This window comes from Chiloscyllium punctatum, chromosome 40 (assembly GCF_047496795.1).
Source record: "Chiloscyllium punctatum isolate Juve2018m chromosome 40, sChiPun1.3, whole genome shotgun sequence".
NCBI classification, from domain to species: Eukaryota; Metazoa; Chordata; class Chondrichthyes; order Orectolobiformes; family Hemiscylliidae; genus Chiloscyllium; species Chiloscyllium punctatum.
The window spans coordinates 12,234,753-12,246,937 of NC_092778.1; the positions used below are offsets into that span (position 1 = coordinate 12,234,753).

Sequence of the window (12,185 nt, forward strand, 5' to 3'; positions counted from 1 at the left end):
AGGTGCAGCAAATTGTACTTGAGAATAGAACAGAGAGTTAGATACAGACCCTGTTAAAATTAACCAGGAACCTTTTGTGAGTTACGTGTTCTCCTGTAATGATGAGAGTCTCCGGCAGAAATAACTTACATATGTTTTTGCAGGGGTTAGGTTACAAAATTGAACCAATTTGATTTGATCAACTTTAAAAAGCTAATTGAAGTGCATAAGGCGCAGTGGACCTAAAAGAAGCTTTTTTAAATAGGTGGCTGAGGTGCAAAGAGATTTGTTAGCTCGTTAAAGTGGATATAGCGACGGAAGGCATGTTGTGAGGCTTGAGTGAGTATAAAATAATTGGAGCGTGCATTCTTGAAAGATCTTCCATGATCTCCAAACTTGCAGTAATTTCAGTGTTGGTAAATTTTATTGTTAAAGCTATGGGTGTATCTTGCTATTAACTATTGACTGTAAAGAAATGGTGAAAGTGCTGGCATTGACTATGGAAGCAGTGATTCTATAGTCAATGCCATTGATCAGGTAAGATTTGCAAAAGGATGTTAATCTGAATAAACTGACGCATTTTTAAACTTGTGCAGTGAGTACCATACCCAGATCTATCTGATCAGATGTTGAGCACGCATTGACTCTGATAGAGTGATGGAAGTAGTTCAGCAACTTGGAGAAGTATAATTTTGACCCAAGTTTCATCAAAAAATTAAGAGTTTTGTACAAAGTAACTTCAGTTATATTAACTATATTGTTGGACTTTTTGATCAAATTGCGTTAGAGTACAAGAATGTTTGTTTTTACCAATACTAAAATTTGTAGAGCCTAATAATCACATAAGATTTAAGCATGTTAAATGCTGATTAGTAGTGTTTGTACCTGTCTTCCCCTCATTCCTGATTTAAGGGCCAATTTTATGATCCAGTGTTAAATTGGGATTCGTCAAAGGTTATTTTGTTAAATGGCTTAATTTTATGAAGGCTTTGAAATTGTAAAGTGAAATATTGCCCTCCTATGGTAAATAGCTATGCTGCTTTGTTTAAGATTGAGTTGTCACATGTTATGGAAATTGCTATGGTTGTTAAGTGATATCAGTTACCAGTATGTTGTAACTTGTCTGCTCTAGTTTGCAGTAGTAGCCTCTGCTTGTGCTGGTTTACTTTGTTTAGACCTTCATCTGACATGGGTTTCCCTTAATATTTTGGGCTGATAATACATATTTAAGGAGGCATAGTTTTCTATACATATGCAAGTGAGGTATTCAATAATATAATATATAACATAAGAAACAAGCCATTTAGCCTGGTTTGTGGTGTTATTTATATTTTGCGAGGGTTGTCTCTAATTCCAAAAACCTCACCTTTAGAGTTTCAGCCTATCTCTATTTCCCTTTTCATGTGTTCTCTGGTTTCCTTTCAACAGTATCTAAGCTATTTGCCTCACCCACTTCCTGTGGTAACTGGTTTGACTCTGAATAAAGAGACTTTTCTTTATTTCTTTGTTAGGCTTATGAGTAACTATCATTTATTTATGGTTTGGGGTTTTGATTCTCTACAACTACTGTGCCTGGCCCCTTCCATAATTTGTAACAGTGGCAAGTAATTTTCTGAAGAAATAAACACAAACCTGTTCAATCTTTCTCGATACTTTTTAACGACTCTGTTGTAGCATTTTTGCAAGCTTTTTGTGCACTTTCACCAGTGATGCTATATCCTTTTTATAATATTCTAGACCAGAAGTGTGTGTGTAACTCAAAGTCCAGCTTGATTATAGTCCTGTCCAAGTTTAACATAATTCTTATTCTGACAGGGATATGAGAAGCCTCTGAAATGCCATTAGATGAAAAGGACTAACTTAAGTTCTTCAGGAAGTATTGCAATGATTTCCAAGAGGCAAAAAGTTGATGCAGTACCAGTTTACGATACAAGCATAGTCACAAGACTAAGTATAGTCTTTGAAGACCTGAAACCGTGCAAATGCTTTTGATGCCCTTGTGCTTAAGCAAGGTCATAGTGCTTAGATCAGAGGTGCCAGCCTCTGTGCTATGGAGAAGTCAGCATTTTCCACTTTTTGATTTTTATTTTTAATTACAAGGGAAAGAATTTAACAGCCCAATTCTATTAGTTATGGTATTGATAAATGGCAATGTAATTTTAAATAATTTATTTTGCCCCACTCTCGTTTAAAGATTTTTATTTTAAATAATCTTCTATTGATATATTACAATCTAATACTTGGTCAGATTGTGTCACACAGTAACAACTGATCAAGGGCTCAGATAATGGTTAAATTCATTTGAATGAAGTAAGAGCGATACAACATCATGGTTCCAATGTGCTTGCTACTTAACAAAACACAACTGTGCATTTTTATCTATGATTTCACAGGATGTGGATGATGTTGGCCAAACCAGAATGTGTTACATATCCTTCTCAGTTGTAGAGGTTGTGGGTTTAGAGCATGCTGTTTAAGGAGCCTCGGCAAGTTGCTGCAATTGTTGATCATATTATTCCACTGTGCCACATCATTTATCTTCACATGTCCTGACTGAAGTGTCATTCTCCGGGAAACAAAAAAGCACATGCTATTACATATTTGTATAATTTGATTAAAATCTCAATATTAAAATCAAAGCTTTACCCTGATGACAATGGCCTATGCGCACACAATTTCACAAAACCATGCTATTGAGCATGATACTCAAGTTAATGGGTGAGGTGTCAATCAAGGAGGCTTCAAGGATTCCTGTTTGGTATCAAGCTTTCTGAGTGTTGTTAGAACTGCGCTCATCCAGGAAAGTGTAGAGTATTTCATCACTCTGCTGAATTGTGCCTTGTAGATGATGGGCAGACTCTGGGAGTCACTGGTGAGTTACTTGCCACAGGATTCCTCGCCTCTGGCCTGCTGTTTCGGCTACATATTTATATGGCTGTTCCAGTTCAGTTTCTGGACGGGGCTGGCCTGTTTCTGCCCCATATATTGTGTGAAACATCGCAAGTAATTAAGAAAAACATCATTGGTAATTTTTGTGAAATAGTGAGAATATGGACCTTCATCAGGCTAAATGAAAATTTTTTTCAAGTTATACAGTTATTTAACGCAGGTGTTTAATCTTTAATTTTCTTGAGAATGACTGACTTCAGTCAGGACATGTGAAGATAAATGGTATTCAATGGATGTTGTGTTTGCGTTATGAAATGGAAGCTGATGCTGTGGCCTTTGGGTACTTAAAAGGTGTAGGATTTTGTAATGGTTGGGAGCTTGGTAACAGCACCCTGCCTGATCATTGTTGCCAGCTATTAGAATTGAGCTGCTGATTTTTGATTCTATTATTTGATACTCCTTGTGTTCTTTTTGCAAGAAACGAGTTTGCTGCTGTCTACTAATTTCAACATTTAAGCATTAGATATAAAATAAAATTGTGCACTGGCTTTGCCAATTTGTCCCAGTGAGCCCTATATAGGAGGGAAAATTATTGCATCTATTTATTTATAAGCATGTAATTCTAAACGAGCGGGCCTTGACACTCTAATATTTGTACCTTTCATTTTCATAATGAATTTTCGTTTTACTAACATTGCATTCCACTTCCTAACAAAGTCTGCTGCTTTGTCCTGGTCTGTGGCACAGAATATATTTACTGAGTCATTTCCACTGATGGATATTCCACTGACATGAAAGCAACCTACAAAGAAGAGTAATTTAAGACAGTTTTTGTGATTGAAAGGCATGGGTTTTTGCTGGAGTTTGATAGAAGATGAGCTTTCTGTGCGGAAGGAACATTCTTAACTCTGGCAAGTAGAGAGGGAAAGGAAGGATTAAAAGTGTTATGGTGGGAATGGAGTATTATTTAAATAGTGTTGCAGCTTTCTGCAATTTTTCTCTAAGGAGCTTTGAGGTACTGTGCACGAACCATTGCAGCAGCTAATCAGTAAGGCTAATGGAATGTTGGCTCTTATTTCAAGGCGGTTAGACTATGAGATCAGGAAGTCTTAGGTGGAACCTTACAGAATTTTGGGGAGACCACATCTGGGATTCTGAGAGTAGTTTTGGTCCCTCATTTAAGGAAAGATATCATTTCATTGGAGGCAGTTCAGAGAAGGTTTACGAGGGTGATCCCTGGTATTGTCAGATTGTCCTACGAGCAAAGGCTAAACAGCTTGACACTACCCACTGGAGTTCAGAAGTGTAAGCGATCATCTCACCAAAACATATCTCATTCTTAAGGGACTTGAGAGGATAAATGCTGAGAGGATGTTTCTCCTCGTGGGATAGTCCAGGGTGAGAGAGCATTGTCTCCGAATAAAGGGGAGCCAATTTAAGACAGATGAGGAGGAATGATTTCTGAGGATTGAAGACTGCTTGCCATTTGTGAGGGCTGAGATAAATTTTTGATCAGTAGAGGAATCAAAGGTTATGGGAAAAGGGCAGGAAAGTATACGTGAGGAGTGTCGGATCAGACATGATCCTATCGAATGACTGAGCAGGCCTTAGGGTCCCAATAGCCGACTCCTGTTCCAATCTGTAATTGTCTCATAGGGTGTAGATTTAAAGTGATAAGCAAAACAAGCAAGAGTATAGTGAGGAAAAGCTTTTCGCACAGTGTGTAGTTCGGGTATGGGATGCACTGCCTGAAAATTTGAATGCAGATTCCGTTGAGGCATTGGATGATTACTTGGGTACAAATAATGTGCAAAGATATGGGGTAAAGGCAGTAGATTAGCATTGGGTAATGGTGCGTGTTTGACGAGTCGGTGCAGATGTGAAGGGCAGAATGGCCTCCTGCATGGTGACAAATCTCAGATTCTGTAAAGATCGTTGTCATCACCTCCATTCCCAAACTAACCCACCTGCAGCATTTTGTCATCAAGTCTCCTTAAATTATTGTATCCCAAATTTCTTCCCAGTTTTCCTGCAATGACATATTTGGATTTGATTCAAGGACAAGAATCCACTTCAAAGATTGAATATTATCATAGGCTGCAAAAGGACTGTCCTTATTGGTTTATGTTGCTGGTACAGTGGTAGTATTGCTACCTCTGAGCCAGGAGATCTGGATTCAAGTCCCACCTGCTCCAGAGATGTGTAAAAATATCTTTGAACAGGTTGAATAGAAAATATTATACTAGTTATCCGAATTCTTGTGTTCTCAGGTAGCTGTTAATGTAATAACTTGAACAAACTTTCTTTTTGCCAATTGCATTTTTCAAGGTCTGTTATACTTTGTATCTAATATGGAAGATTGCTGTATATGTCATTAATAGCAATGTGATTAAATATGGTGAAACCTCATTGGATAAACATAAATAACCAGTATTTATTTTCAAAGGTTAAGCATTTCTGCAGCATATATGCAGCAGACATAGTTGATGACTTGCTGTTAAAGGGAGCCATTTTGAGGATGAACCATCCTGTGATGTTTTTGGCTAAGTTATTCTGAATCTTTGATGCCTTGCTAGTCAAGGAAGACTGTATTCTTAGACTACCTGATCTTCTGATGTCACCTCAACATATGCTGATTTGAATGGTCACATTTGCCACAGTGGCATAAAAGCAAGGCTGTTGGCATGTACTGTTGAACTAGTTTTTTGTCCATTTGTAGTGACAACACTAGTTCCTTTTCACAATCTTGTATTTGAAAGCCTGCAATACAGTGAAATAGTGTCAAAGCATAACAAAAACTAATAAAACTAACAGGGTTATAACAATGCCAACAATTCATTTGAATACCTTTTATAAACTTGTTTGGTCAATGTAAGTGCAGTTTCTTGAGTTTGTTAATGAACAAGCTAGTGATACAATCCTTAATCTATAGTATCCTGTGAGCTGAGGCGCTTTGTTTGTTGGCCCGAGTGAGTTGAGTAGTGAAGTAACGGCACCTAATGCAAATGACTGTTTTTAAACTGTTGTGAAACTAAACGTCACGTTGTCAGATTAACCAAAAGGAAAAGCCATCAGCCTGATCCTGTACTTACCTGAAATAAAAGCATGAAAGCAAACTTTTTAAAACATTTTTAAAAACCAGGAGCAAGAACCTATTGCAATAAGCATACCACAGCTGCTCCTCTCTTTTGATGAAATAACTGGCATGTATGGCTGATCCAACCTGGTGGACTTAAGGGTGAAATATTCCAATATTGCATTTAGTCTTTGTTATTTTTTGTATGTTTCAGATGGAAGTATAACATTGGCATATTAACAGACTTCCAATGCCCCAAAGTCTCAAATAATGACATTCTGGGGCACTGTTCTTTGTCACACGAGGCACAGACTTTGTATTCTGAAGAATGAAGCACTAAAACTTGTTTTTTTAAAAAAAAGCCAACATATCACAAAAAATAAGCAACACTTTCATGTATAAGCTTGGTCAGCAGATAGACTCAGACTCAGGTAGTTTTTGTGAACTTCACAATAGAGTTAGGCTTAGGATTTCCAACTAATTACATGTTTCTCATCGTTGTTCCCCGTTTAATTAGTAGAACTGGTCGCAAGGGAACAAATTTCAAAGCTGGCACATTTTCCTCTAACTGTCAGTTGCAGTCAGAGTGGAAACTTATCCCTTGAACTTGAGATACTGTGGAGATTATGCGCAAGGTAAATAATTTAACATTTTTCTTCATCTGTTGAACCTGAACATAGAAACAAAACAAGTTGTTACAGAAACTGGAGGAAACCCTGAGGTCATATCTTCAAACCTGCTTAAAATTAGCAAGCTGAAACTTTGTCTTATCCTAACAGTTCTGACAATACATTTAAATAAATCAGAACCAGTCTTCTCCAGGTAATGAAAAAGATGTAGCCCACCATCTCATTTTCTTTCTTTGTCTGACCTCCTAAAGAAACAAGTAATTTCCCTTATTTAGAATTTTTGTGACTGGAGTATCACTTGCAAAAGTTTCTCTTCTGACTCCTGCACAGTTAACTCTGGAATTGATCAAGGATGCATCTGTCATTGGCCCCCTCCGTTTTGCTTATGCTTGGTGACCCTTGGCAACATTCTTAATTTTCACATCTGTGCAGACTACATCCTCCTTAACATTTGATTGCTTGTCCAAATTCTGTACTGAATTAGCGGAAATTAAATACTGAGATGGGAAGCCATTGATTTGAGTCCCGGTGCCAAACTCTGTTCTGTAACTACCAGCTCCATCCCTCTCAGCTAATTCATACTTTTCTAATTTCTTCTCTTAATTATTCCAATGCATTCCTGGTTGGTCTGCCGTATTCTATCAGTATAAATATGAGCGCATTGAAAACACTGCTGAAATGCTTCAATTATTCTCCTCATTGTTTCTGAATCACCCTGTAGTTATGCCTCCCCTGCTGTCATCATAATCTCTTCTAGCCCCTCAACCCTCTGATATATCTGCATTCATCTAATTCTGACCTCTTGAGCAGCACCTTTTTTCATTTGTCTTCAGTTTCCTGGGCTTTATGCTTTAGAATTCATTCCCTGCCACTTGTTTCTCTTCTTGCAACATTTGTTAAAGCCTACCTCTTTGACCAAGCTTTTGGTCATCTGACCTGATATCTGCTGAGATGGTTTGGTGTAAAATTTTGTTTTGTAATGGTATTGTAAGTGCTTTAGAATGTTTGGTGATGTTGAAGACACAATGGACACAAGTTGTTGTAAGTTTATAAGGAAAGCTAAAATACTGTCCATATCGATAAGTCGCATTTCCATGAGACAGTGGATACACACTTATTTTCTGAATCATGTGGAATTCCGATTGCAACAACGACTAAATCTAAAGAACTTCACAGTTGATATGAGAGCTAAAGAAGATGAACTTATTGCTTAAGTGTGCAGTTCATCAGCCCTTCGTGCTGCAACGCAAACCAGAAAATTAACATTTTCAGTGACAAATTCAGTTCAAAATAAAACTTTGCTTAAGATTTGCAACATAGGCTTGTTCAGAATCAAACACTGAATAGTTGCTTTGTAAACCCAATGAATCTTTAAAGGTATTTAGCATCTACAAAATTCGGTGAAATTATTTTCAATATCATATCCCTGCTAGTCATAGTCATACATTGACATTGAACATTTTGCATTGTAAACTTTCCGATTAAACACACTCAAAAAAAACTAGGGTAAATTGCCAGGGCAGTAATATTCTGGCCTGCATGTTGCAGGGGATGCATGAACAGGAGATCCCTGCAAAAGTGAAAAATGAATGGGACCTGCTGTGGGGTACATTAAAACAACTGTGGATGCTGAAAATCTGAAACAAAAATAGAAAATGCTGAAGAAAATCAGATCTGCCAGCACGTGTGGAGTGAGAAACCAAGTTAACATTTCGAATACAGTGACATTTTGCCTATGGGTTATCTACAATTCAAGTGAAAGGGAAAGTGGCTGTCCTTGATCAAGTACAGGAACACAATTTTACCCTTAAAATCAGCAACAACAATATGTGTTTATATAGCCCCTTTGATGTAGTATAACATTCCAAAGCACTTCAGAGGCATAGACGTCAGAACAAAATAGACAAGATATTCAATCAGGCGACCAAAACCTTGGTCAATGGATAGGTTTTAAGAAGTGTCTAACAGAAGAGGGAGAGGCTGAGAGATTTGGGGAGTGAATTCCAGAGTTTAGAACAGTTAAAAAGTCCAATTACTGATTGTATAATTAAAGTAGCTGTGCCACAGTTTAGCATTAAGGGAATGTCAGGCTGGAGGGATTTGCAGTGTTTGAGGCTGAGACTGAAGATATATGCCAATTGATCTGTTAAGTTTCTTCTGATTATAGTTTCTGAAAGTCATTTCAGTGCATTTCAAAATTTTTAAGAAGTTCACCATTGTATTGCAGTTGCAAGATAGAAAACATAATGGGTTTGAAAGCTAAATATTTAGAACTCAAAAGTATGATGGACTGTTTGTGTCTTTCGAGGTTTGCCTCTTTTTCTTGAGGCTGGTGGCTTATGCTACATTTTGCTGGGCAGATTTTGGTGTATGTGAGGCTGGTGGCTTTCTGCGTGCAGCTGAGGTTATTTTGGTATATGGGTGGTTGCTCTCCACAACAGATGTGCTTTTCCACATTATATTTGAATTTCAGAAACATTGCTAAATTGATGCATTGAGAAAATAATATTTGTCTTTTGGAAATGAACTATTTACAATAGTGCCAAATCTGCCATTCCATTCAGGATTTACTTTTGAATATCATTGAAGTTTTGTTTAGACAGGATATTAAAACCCATGCTTTTGTTTGGAATGTTATTTTAATTTTACAGATTGACACACACGGTGTAAACAAATTGTGCCATTCAGCTTTGTATTGTCTCTTCATTTACACCCTCTATGAGGGATTGAAGCAACAAACGCGTTCGGTGCTTTATCTTCCCCTTGCAGTGCCTCCTGCGTAATTTTCCCTTATATGGTTCATGCTTTGATTGCTGCTTCACTATTGGTTATCCTGCTTTAGTTAATAAACACATTCAAGTTCCTTTTTCAGTGCCCTTTGCCCATCCCCCTTCGGGGCTGAGAGACTATATAAAACACACGCACCAAAAACAAATAACAATACCCTTTTGACCTCGTAGTGCAGCTCAAAATCAGCAGATCTCCGTAATGTTTTGTCCATATTGGAAATTCGGACTGCAAATTTCCCAGTTTGCCACTTTAAGAAAAGGATAATTTTCCATTATATCCTTTAACCACTGTCAGTGTAATTCTATTGACCTGAATCTAATCAAAGTAATACAGCTGCATGATTGCTTTGTTCTCCAAATTACATGGAATAGAGTTTATCTAAAGTTAATTTTTTGTGCAGGAGTATTTCCTCGAGGTTCCAATTGTTTGTTTATAATAAATTGTGTTCTTCTTTCACCTTAGTTTGTACAACCCAGTAGTAGATAAGTTTGAAAGCAGTTTCTTAAAACATTTTTCCAGTTGTTCGAAAAGCTGGTTGTTGATGTTGAAAGAAATAATCAAAGCAGTGTAGAATTCTTTAAAACGGTTTAATCCGTGGGTGAAGCTTCCCTCCAGTTTGACATTGAAGTACCCTGCAGTGCGTTCATTGAAACCCTAAACTCTGACTTTTTTCCCCCCCTGCAGCCACTCCACCTGTCTACTTCTCATTCTTTTCAAATACTTATTTTTGCTCAAGTTTTGTTTGCTTGTCCTAATATCTCCTTGTGGGGCTTGAGAGAATTTGGAAAGGCTGTTTGGATAATTTAAAGTTAGTTTGAGTTTGCTCAATTAAATGTATCAAATTAACCACCTCCTTTAAACTGTTTAATTGCTTGAAGTTCAACAGAAGATATGCCATTAGATAACTTTAGGACAATGTGTTAATGAAAAATGTAAAATTTCATTAAGTACAAGCAAACAAAACATTACAGTCATCTAATAACCATGAACTATTTAATTGAGCCATAAATGCAAATGTTATGTTTAACAAACACAAGACAGAAATTAACTGAATATCCATAACCTGGTTTACAGAGGAGAAATCTATTTCTTTGTTGAGACAAAACACCTCTAATTAAGGGAAGGCAATGGCCTAGTGATATTATCGCTGGACTGTTAATCCAGAGACCGAGGTCATGCCCCCGGGGACCAGGGTTTGAATCCCGCCATGGCAAATGGTGGAATTTGAATTCAACAAAAGTCTAGAATTAAGAGTCTGATGATGACCATGAAACCATTGTCGATTGTTGGAAAAAACCTAGCTGGTTCACTAATGTCCCTTAGGGAAGGAAATTGCCATCCTTTCCTCGTCTGGCCTACGTGTGACTCCAGACCCACAGCAATGTGGTTGATTCTTAACTGCCCTCTGGGCAGTTAGGGATGGACAATAAATGTTGGCCCAGCCAGCGACATCCTCATCCCATGGATGAATAAAAGAAAGTTTATTGGGAGTGACAGAAATCTAACTTGCCGACAGAGATATCTGCCCCTGAAAACTAGACTAATTTAGATCAATCTAAATCCTGCTTGAGGCAGGAATACATTCTGACTGCCTGAGAATAAATTATACTCGAAACAATGACTCTCTGAGCCATTCTTTTATATGAATAATTTCCTTTTAAATAAATGTTGTTATTGAAATCTAATTTGTTAATGACATTATAATTGTCAATTTGATTAATCTGTCTATATGCACATATTGCCATATACATTTGAAGACAGTGGTATGTCAGGGTATTTATTGTAACATTAATGACTAAAACTGGAAACCCTTGTGGTGCATTGGAGAAACTCGACATTTTAAATATAGGACTAAAATCTAGAAGTTTGCTTACACTGTGTCAAGATTTGTCTGATAGCACTTCTGAAGGAATTTTTGTCATTTACAATGAGAGGTGGAGGCTAACATTGTGTATCTTTTTTGGGAGGGTTATGGCCTATTTTATGCTGTTCTTAAAAAAAATTGCATTTGTGTTTTGAACATTCTAGCACCTGTACTGTGCAGATTGCCATGAAATAACATGTTAGAGGATTTGAATTTAAAAAGTGAGAAAAAGTAAAAAAAATCTGTTTTTAATTGTGACCTTTTTGACAAATCTGGTCTGAGTGCTTTTAGTCTATTTTATTCTTTTCTCTGCTTTTTGCCTTTGCCGTCCTTTTTGTCATAACCTCGATTTTTCTACATTGGATCTCAATTTTCTGCCATCACATATGTTACCACTTTAAGTTTTACATTTGATTAAACTTGTATTTAGATAGCACCTTTATTGTAGTAAAATATCCCAATAGAATCCCAATATCGTTTATCAACAAAATTTGACATAAAGTCACATGAATTGTTAGAAGTGGATTAAAATCTTAGTTAAGGTGGTAGGTTTTTAAGGCCCATCTTACAAGAGAAGAAAATGGCAGAAGTGTCCAGGAAGGAGATTTTAGTGTTCAAGATACAGGCAACTGAAATGGGACCACCAATGGTGGCGTGGGGATATTAAAACAATTATATGAAAAGTGGCCAAATTGGAGGAATGCAGAATTCTTGGGGAAAAGAGGCTGTTGAAGATAAGGAGAAATATGACCATGGGTGATTTGAAAATTTGGATGCGAATTTTATGATCAGGGCCTTTTCGATCTTTTTCCAACAAAGATTAGTATGTATGGTTGATTAGTGAATGGAAATTGCTGTGTGTTGGTTTTGAATGTGCAACAAATGATGAAAGATGGGATGCCACCTGTGGGTATATGGACACACCTGATCTTCAGCAGATTTATTTGGAAAAGTGAAC

At 37.1% G+C, this 12,185-nt stretch overlaps 1 protein-coding gene across 1 annotated transcript in view; it reads left to right on the forward strand.

Annotated features, from left to right (window-relative positions):
- The window catches only part of foxk1 (forkhead box K1), a 133,408-nt gene that overhangs the window by 50,702 nt on the left and 70,521 nt on the right, over window positions 1-12,185 (forward strand). The gene's annotated exons all lie outside the window — the stretch shown is intronic.